At 39.5% G+C, this 7,909-nt stretch overlaps 1 pseudogene; it reads left to right on the forward strand.

Moving 5' to 3' along the window:
• Positions 1-1,649: 1,649 nt before the first annotated feature.
• Positions 1,650-3,593, forward strand: LOC147898700 (uncharacterized; annotated as a pseudogene).
• The last annotated feature ends 4,316 nt before the right edge of the window (positions 3,594-7,909 follow it).

Consider the following 7,909-nt stretch of genomic DNA (forward strand, 5'->3'; position numbering starts at 1 on the left):
CACGCATTTTTTATGTATATGATTCTAGCTTCTACGATGGGACCCTCCCACTTTGTGTTACAGGCAATGACGTCTCGATTTATTTGACCAAGACATCGCCAACTCTCTAGTGCAAAGTGATGCATCAATTAATCTCTAGATTGTCTTGAAAAAACATATGGAAATATTCACACAATGCCCTCACTCTGTCCTCATCATCCTTGCAAGATTTTGCACATCACTTTCACCATTGTTGAAAGTGGTCTCAATGAGCCCGATTTAAAATGTAATTGGCACACATCAGACCTTGAAGCCAGAATTTGTGAGGCATGTGTTTGTCCTGATCGACATTGATTAAGAAGTGCATATTCTCGTTCTTCGGTACCTTCTTTTGAAGCTTAGTGAGATCACACTTTATCCTCTCTCTTGCATGAGCCATGGAGTGCAACAATGAAGCTGCAAAATAGAATTTCAAATTGATTCAGTGCCAACAATGACAAATGGCAAAGCATGCAAACTCACAGATGCTCAAGCTACGCATTTACTTATCTAAAAATACAATCAAATCACAACAAATCTATTTACGAGACATTGTGAATGTTTTGACTAGACATTCATGTACATCTAATACTAGGCTTTAACTGCAACACACACAACTATCAAGGGATAGTTGAGTGCCAGACCTATAGTGTCTATGAACACATTGCATCATATCAAGCTTAGACTATAGCACACAACTCTCAAGGGAGACTTGAGAGCTAGACTAAGTGTCTATGAAAACATCTCTAAACTTAGCTGCAACACACAACTCTCAAGATTGATATGAGTGCCAGCCTAAGGTCTATAAAAATTGAGACTGCAACACATAACTCTCGCAAAAGAGATGAGTGCTAGCCTTAGATGAACAACAAACATTAAAATCAAAGTAGAGATTACAACACACAACTCTCATAAAAGAGATGAGTGCTAGCTTTGAATGCAAACATGCAAACATGAATATTGAAATGAGATTGCAACACACAAATCTCATAAGAGAGATGAGTGCCGATCGCAAACATGGGAGATAAGTTAGGCAGGTGGGCAAGAAGGAATTGATGGAGTCATTAGGAAAAAAGGGAGCTCATTTTGGGGCCATGAGAGAAATCCACAATTTCTCCTTTTTTTGTGAGTTCGAAATATGGGAAAGTAATAAAATACTCAATAAAATATTGTAAACATGTCAGAGGATGACAGAGGATGAAAGAATAAATATATTCTTGTATATTCACTCCCATATCTCATGAGCATTATTATTCAATGCTCCTATAAGCCACGTCTTTCTCTCAATCATTTTCTAGCCATCTCCATGATCGTTAAGCTTCTCCATTAGAACACCATAACTAATCTTGCCATAGGCTTGTTTTTCAAATTTTACCGCCATCAAGAGTCTTTGCCTTATGAAAGAATAATGAAATCACAAAGAAATGGAAAAACACTACACTCAAAACACTGAACTACAACTCTATAGAACAAGCCAACAAGAGATGACAACACCATCTTCATATTGATTTAGTTGAAGAATATGCGCCTCTTCCAAAATGATAGCACATAGGTGCCATGCAAAGAGAAAACATGAGGAGGGAAGATTTACAACATATTGACTTATGGTGTGATGGGAAGATTTATCCAAAATGTCTTATTTGAAGTTCTACACCGCCATTCTCAAATCTGACAACACTGCTGAAATTTGTGGGCGACAGAACGAAAGGTATGCATGGATACATCATGGCTTAGTATCAAGTTGCGCACATGTATAAGTATTTATATGAGCAAGATGTGAACACAAAATTACAGTAGATAGCCGAAAGCTCTAGATTGAAAGAGCAGTTACATAATGAAATTGAAGAACATACAAAGACGAGGGAGAAGTCACGTAAAGCAAGATCGAAAGCACCCCCTTTGGGAGATAGGCTTACAAGAAGAAAACTTCACAACCTTGTAGAATTGAAAGCAAGAAGTGGAGGGTGCAAGCGTCAAGTACAAGTAGCAAGGTGAGATTGTTTAAAGCATTTGCTATTTGCAATGTGGCTATGTAAATCTTCCTATGTTAACTCTTATTTATGCATCCGGCTTATAGGAAAGTTTTGGAGCCTCAAAAGGAAAATGTTGATCTAAACGCTATTCCTATAAAACAAATGAAAGCTCTATTTTTAATGACTATTGCGAAAGGGATGATTGAGGAAAATAAGTTTAAAACCATCAAATGCAATGTTGTGCAACATTTCGAGGAAAGCAATAAAGTTAATGTAAACTTAATTCAGGAGGCTCTCGATGAGAGTGGAGTTAGCAAGAAAGTTTATTCTTCTATTTTCAAAGTAGTCTCATCAACTTTTAAAGATCAAAGAATCAAACATGTGCTTCTTCCAAATCCTGTAGAAGTTTGGAATTTAAGAGCTTCACTCAATGAACAAGTAGATGATTTTATTGGTCAGTGGTTGCATATTGAGGATGTATTTGAAGGTAGTAAGGGGACCACTGTGTATAATCCTTGGAATAATATTTTTGTTAATCTTGAACAATTACAAAAAAGAATGGTTGAGTTTTACGGAATCACATTTGAAGAGTGTCAGGGATGGCTTATATTTGTCATAAAGTTGGATTAATGTGAAATTGTTAAAGAGAAAAAGATTGAAAGAGTGACCATCACACTTATGAATAGGGCACTTGATACATCAATCACAAAAGAAAACTCAAAGCATTTTAGTGTACAATCAGAGAAGCACATTTGGTGGTTGGGAGATTTGAGGTAAGTGTGAACTTTCATTTTTCAAATATATTGTTGTTTGATTTCATTTTTTAGATCTAGATGCTTCAATATAGTTTCTTCTTAATGGCAGGTAAAGACAAAGGACCACCAAACCTTGTTTTGGGTGTTTCACCATACCAAAATACCAGAAGTCATAAAAAATCAGGTTCAAGGAGGGCAACTTCATGTTGAAGGCAAGGGTGATTTCCAAGTTGATTGGCATATGCCAGGGGACCTCAAGACCCTCAAATGTATGCTTAACATAAGCAAAGGAGGTAATTCAAAATCTCCATGCCTTTACTGCAAGGAGCCAGCCCATGTCATGGATCCTAAATGGTGGACGAAAGCTCCTAATAGGGACAAGATTGATCATGAATTCAAAGCAGTTCTTGCTATTCCTTTGTGCAATGTACATATATGCACATTGCATGCTTTATGTAGAATCATCATAAAGTTGGTCTTTTTATATATTGGATTGGCTTAGAAGCTTTGACCAGAAAAAATTAGGAAAAATGCAATTGCTACATTAGAAAAAGTATTATCAGACATGGGTCTCCATGGAGGAGACATTCATATCATAACAAACATCAAGAAGTCCTCAAATGGAAAGGATGTTCCTATCAAACCGTCAATTGGTGGAGTCAAAGCAATAAGATTTTTATTAGAACCACAAAGAGAAGGGAAGCTTGGTAGACAATCAAGATATGTTTCCAGGGTGAGATACAACCTTTGGAAGCATGTGCATAATGCAGTTAAAGATGATATGGCAGATGGTGTTGCTAGAAATGTTAAAGTAGATGTATGGAAATCCTTAGACAAGTTGTTCTAGCTTTGTGACAAAAAAGACATGGACCAAGAGCGAGATCATCATGCGTTAAAAGAGGAGCTAAAATAATGAAACAAGGATGGACAAGTTGCAATATAACACACTACATGGTAAGTTGAATTAATTTGTTTTTTATGCATTGTTTGTACTTTCAAGCATGGTTTACAAAATTTTGACTTATTTTCTATGATTGTAGCATATTCTATATAACCACCTTCCACATTTTGTTAAAAAGTATGGATAGGCCCTACAATATGGTCCACACAAGGAATGGAAAAGTCTCAGTACACAGCAAGAAATGCTTTTTTTTGACATAGCCAATTAGATGGTTATGGAACGCATCATTTGATTACGTTTAGAGAGTCGCTTCTACTAAATTATGAGGCTAAACAGATCGAAGGAGATCAGCTCGATGTAAAAGAAGTACAAGAGTAAACTCAAGTATATTGTATTGTCAAAAGTTACAAAGGATATAAAGTCCTACAAGAAAAGATAGTCTAGCTGAGAATTTGTACTGAATTTTTTTGGAAAATATTACAAAGTCTTTGCTTCATTGAAGCATTGTTATAAATCTCCATAAGGTTTCCAACTCTATCAATCCACTTGTGATTCACAAAGGCCTTTGACTGCCTCCACTCTGTGTGTTTCTGTGCAATTGTTGAATTATCACGGATCTGTCTTCTTCTTGTCTTTTGTGCCATATTAAAGGCAAGTTTAACTTTTAACAATGAAACTTTTTTTTGGATTTGCAACCTTTGAAGTATACCTCTAAAAAGCCATTGAAATATTTCTTTGAGTCTGTTTGCCTTATATGCTCCAAAACTAGGATCATTGATTTCAATTGCTAAAGCGTAAGTAGTGTATGTCAAAAAGTACCCTGCCCTTGAGCACTGTTTGCTTGGGCCATACCCAAAAATGTCCAAAGTAGATAATTTCTCAATTAATATAACCTTGTCATTTTGCCAATTTACCTGGTACCTACCAAGAAACTTTGACAAACATTTAAAAAAGTGGACAGATGTCTCTCCATTGTTACTTTATTATCTATGGTATATCAAAATCTTGGCAAATGAGATCTTGTTCATGTACTGTGCAAGGGAAGACAATTGTCCAAGTCCCCTTTCTCAGCTCCCATAGGACCTCAGAAAACTATCATCTTCAATATAGAGCAACAGTATAGAAAAAGAAGCAATGATATACAAGTCATGATAAAAAAGATCTAGCAGAGAAAATAGTGAGATAGCATACCTTCATATTCTCATCATCCTCCAAAATTTTATTGGTCCAAAGATCAGTGCTCCTTTCCATGCTACTTTGTGTTTTCCTTTGCTCCTTCACCTTTGGCTGAATATCCTTCTGCTCCTCTAACTTTTGCGTTTTAACCTTGTTGAAGGTCTCATCAGCCATATCCTCCTCATCCATAATTTTCTTAAAGCACATCGAGCGCACCTCCTTGGGATCAAATGTATCTTCTAGTACCATTAATTCATCGTCTTCAATTCCAACATCCTTATCTATGCTACATATTTGAGCAATTAAGGCCAAGGCATAATCTTATTTGAGGTAAAAGTGTTAGATATCAATGCTCCACTCTCGTGTAACTATGCAAGAACCAGCTAACTCTACTTGTAAGCCCCCCATATGAGGAGAAGGCATTTGAGTATCTCGATTATCTGGTAGGTCCTGGTTTAGACACCAGATGGGGGCCATGTGTGGCCTGATGGCTGGATGGCTTCAGATAGAGTTGGCACACCACCAACTAGGCTACATGCAAGTGCGGGAAGGCATCCCATTACTGACCGCATTGAGGGTAGATGGAGCATTTCCTAGGGCAGTCCACTCTTGGGTTATGGGGCCTGTTTGGAGCCTCAGATGATCTCGGATGGCTCTGGGCCGAATGGAGACCGTAGGTTAGTTGCTCTATTTTGCGCACCGGTTCTATCATGTGGTCGGTGGCCTATTTTGGGACCGACTCCTAGTCGACCGTTTTGGGTGGACTGGGTTGGTCACCCAATTGGGTCTAACCGACTACAACTGGTGGCTATATAAGAGCAAGCCCGTGAAGCCCATCTCATCACTCGCTACAGCAACCCTGATTCCTTAGCATCCAGCCTCTGTCTTAGCCTCTGTCTTCTACTGTTTCCAGCATGCCATCGAAGCTTGTTTCACAGGAGTGCACGGCTGGGAGGCAGCGCCATCTATTGTATCAGTTTTACATTAATCAAATTTTTTATTCTCCATACTATCTGTTTTCTCTCTTGCATATGAGATCCTGTTATCTATTGAGCATAGACGTTGTATTGTTTTCTTACATGGTATTAGAGCCTGGACTCTAGCAAGAAGATTTGGTAGTGTGTTTCTGTTTGCGAGCAGATTGTGAGAGATGGCCCAGCCCGCAAGACTACGAATCCCACCGTTCGGCGAAAGAGAAAAGTTGGACGGCTCTAATTATCCACTCTGGAAGTTCAAGATGAAGACCATCCTAAGCGCATACGAGCTTTGGGATACTGCTATTGCGGTGGACCTGAAACCAGCAGTTCTGAGACCAAATCCGGCCAATGCAGCACAACAGATAGTTCCAACTGTGGATGAGATTCTCCCGTGGACAAGAAGAAATGCAGATGCGCTGTGTTCTATTGTCTGTAGTGTAAGTGACTCTGTCATGGCATTAATTTAACATGTCACCACAACGGAGGAGGCATGGATGGTCTTGAAAAATCAGTACGAGACCACAAATCAGATGCGGATTCAGAATCTAGAGACTCAACTCGCGAATGAGATACTGTCTGAGTCTAAAACGGCAGAGAAGTTCATCACCAGGGTGAAGAATCTGCGTAATCAGATGACTGCGATTGGCATCACCATCACTAGCGAGAATCTAGCACGAAGGTGCATACGGATTCTCCCACCAAAGTACAACGATCTTGTTACGCGCTGAATAAGTAGAATAGAAATCTGCCCCTCAACTTTGAGGATTTCAATGCAATGCTTCTGGCGGAAGAGATGCGTCAAAAGACGAGGACTGGAGAAGATTCGGCTTTCTATGCTGGATCAAAGAAAGGTAAGGGTAAGGACTCTCGTAACCCATCTTCTTCTGATGATAAAAAGAGAAAGAAGAAGATCAAGTGCTTCTATTGCAACAAGGCAGGGCACAAGCAAAATGAGTGCCAAAAGAAGATTGCAGATGAGAAGAACGAAGCAAACAAAGAGTCCAACAATAATGCGCAAGCAGTACCAGTAGAGCTATTCGTAGCAATTGAGGAGATTTGCACAGAGGCAGTTCATGTACCTGCATATGATCCATGGATTATTGATAGTGGCGCATCACGCCACATGACTAGTCAGAAGGATTGGTATACCTCTCTACAGCCGGTAGGGAATGACATCCTGGTAGCAGTCGGCAATGATGCAAAATGTCCAGCAAAAGGAAAAGGTACGATTGCTCTCAAGTTAGATGGAGTTGTAAAACAGTTGTCCGATGTTCTTTATGTGCTAGATATCAAGAGGAATTTGTTGTCCATTTTTTCTACGATCATGGATCGGGACCTCAAAGTTCAATTCGATAAGAATGGTGCACATATTTTGGATCTTCAAGGGAAGGTCGTTGGTAAAGGTACACGGTGCAACAACATCTATGAACTCTCAGCTTTCAGTGCTCGAGTGGATGTGAAGAACACTAACGTGTGGGAGGTTTGGTCATCTAAACCTTAGTTCTTTAAAGGAGATGCATAAAAGTGGAATGATTGCAGACCTACCAGAAATTGTAGATCTGCCCGATGTATGTGAAGCTTGCATGATGGGCAAGCAGCATCGGCATCCCTTTCCTAAAGAGGCCGGGAGGGCAAAGGCTCCTCTAGAGCTCATTCACATGGACCTCTACGAAAAGATGGAGATGGAAGCTTTGGGTGGTTCCTACTACTTCATGACGTTAATTGACGACTACAATAGAAGGATATGGATATACTTCATGAAGGACGAGGCTTTTAGTAAGTTCAAGGAATGGCATGTAATGGTCGAGAAAGAATCGAGGAGGAAGTTGAAGAAGTTGAGATCAGACAGAGGTGGAGAGTTCACATCAATTGAATTCGAGAGTTATTGCAAAAGTCATGGGATCAAGAGGCAGAGACCCCCACCATATACATAACAGCAAAATGGAGTAGCAGAGCACAAGATGCGCATCATCTACGAAATGGGCAGGAGTATGATGAAAGGGAAAGGTTTGCCAAAGACTTTCTGGGCTGAGGCATGTAACACTGTAGTTTACATTCTGAATCGTAGCTACATGAAGGCTGTGAATGGGATGACTCCACTGCAAGCCT

Source organism: Dipteris shenzhenensis, chromosome 9, assembly GCF_047967505.1.
Source record: "Dipteris shenzhenensis isolate YYH24624 ecotype China chromosome 9, Dip_SZ_1.0, whole genome shotgun sequence".
Lineage (NCBI taxonomy): Eukaryota > Viridiplantae > Streptophyta > Polypodiopsida > Gleicheniales > Dipteridaceae > Dipteris > Dipteris shenzhenensis.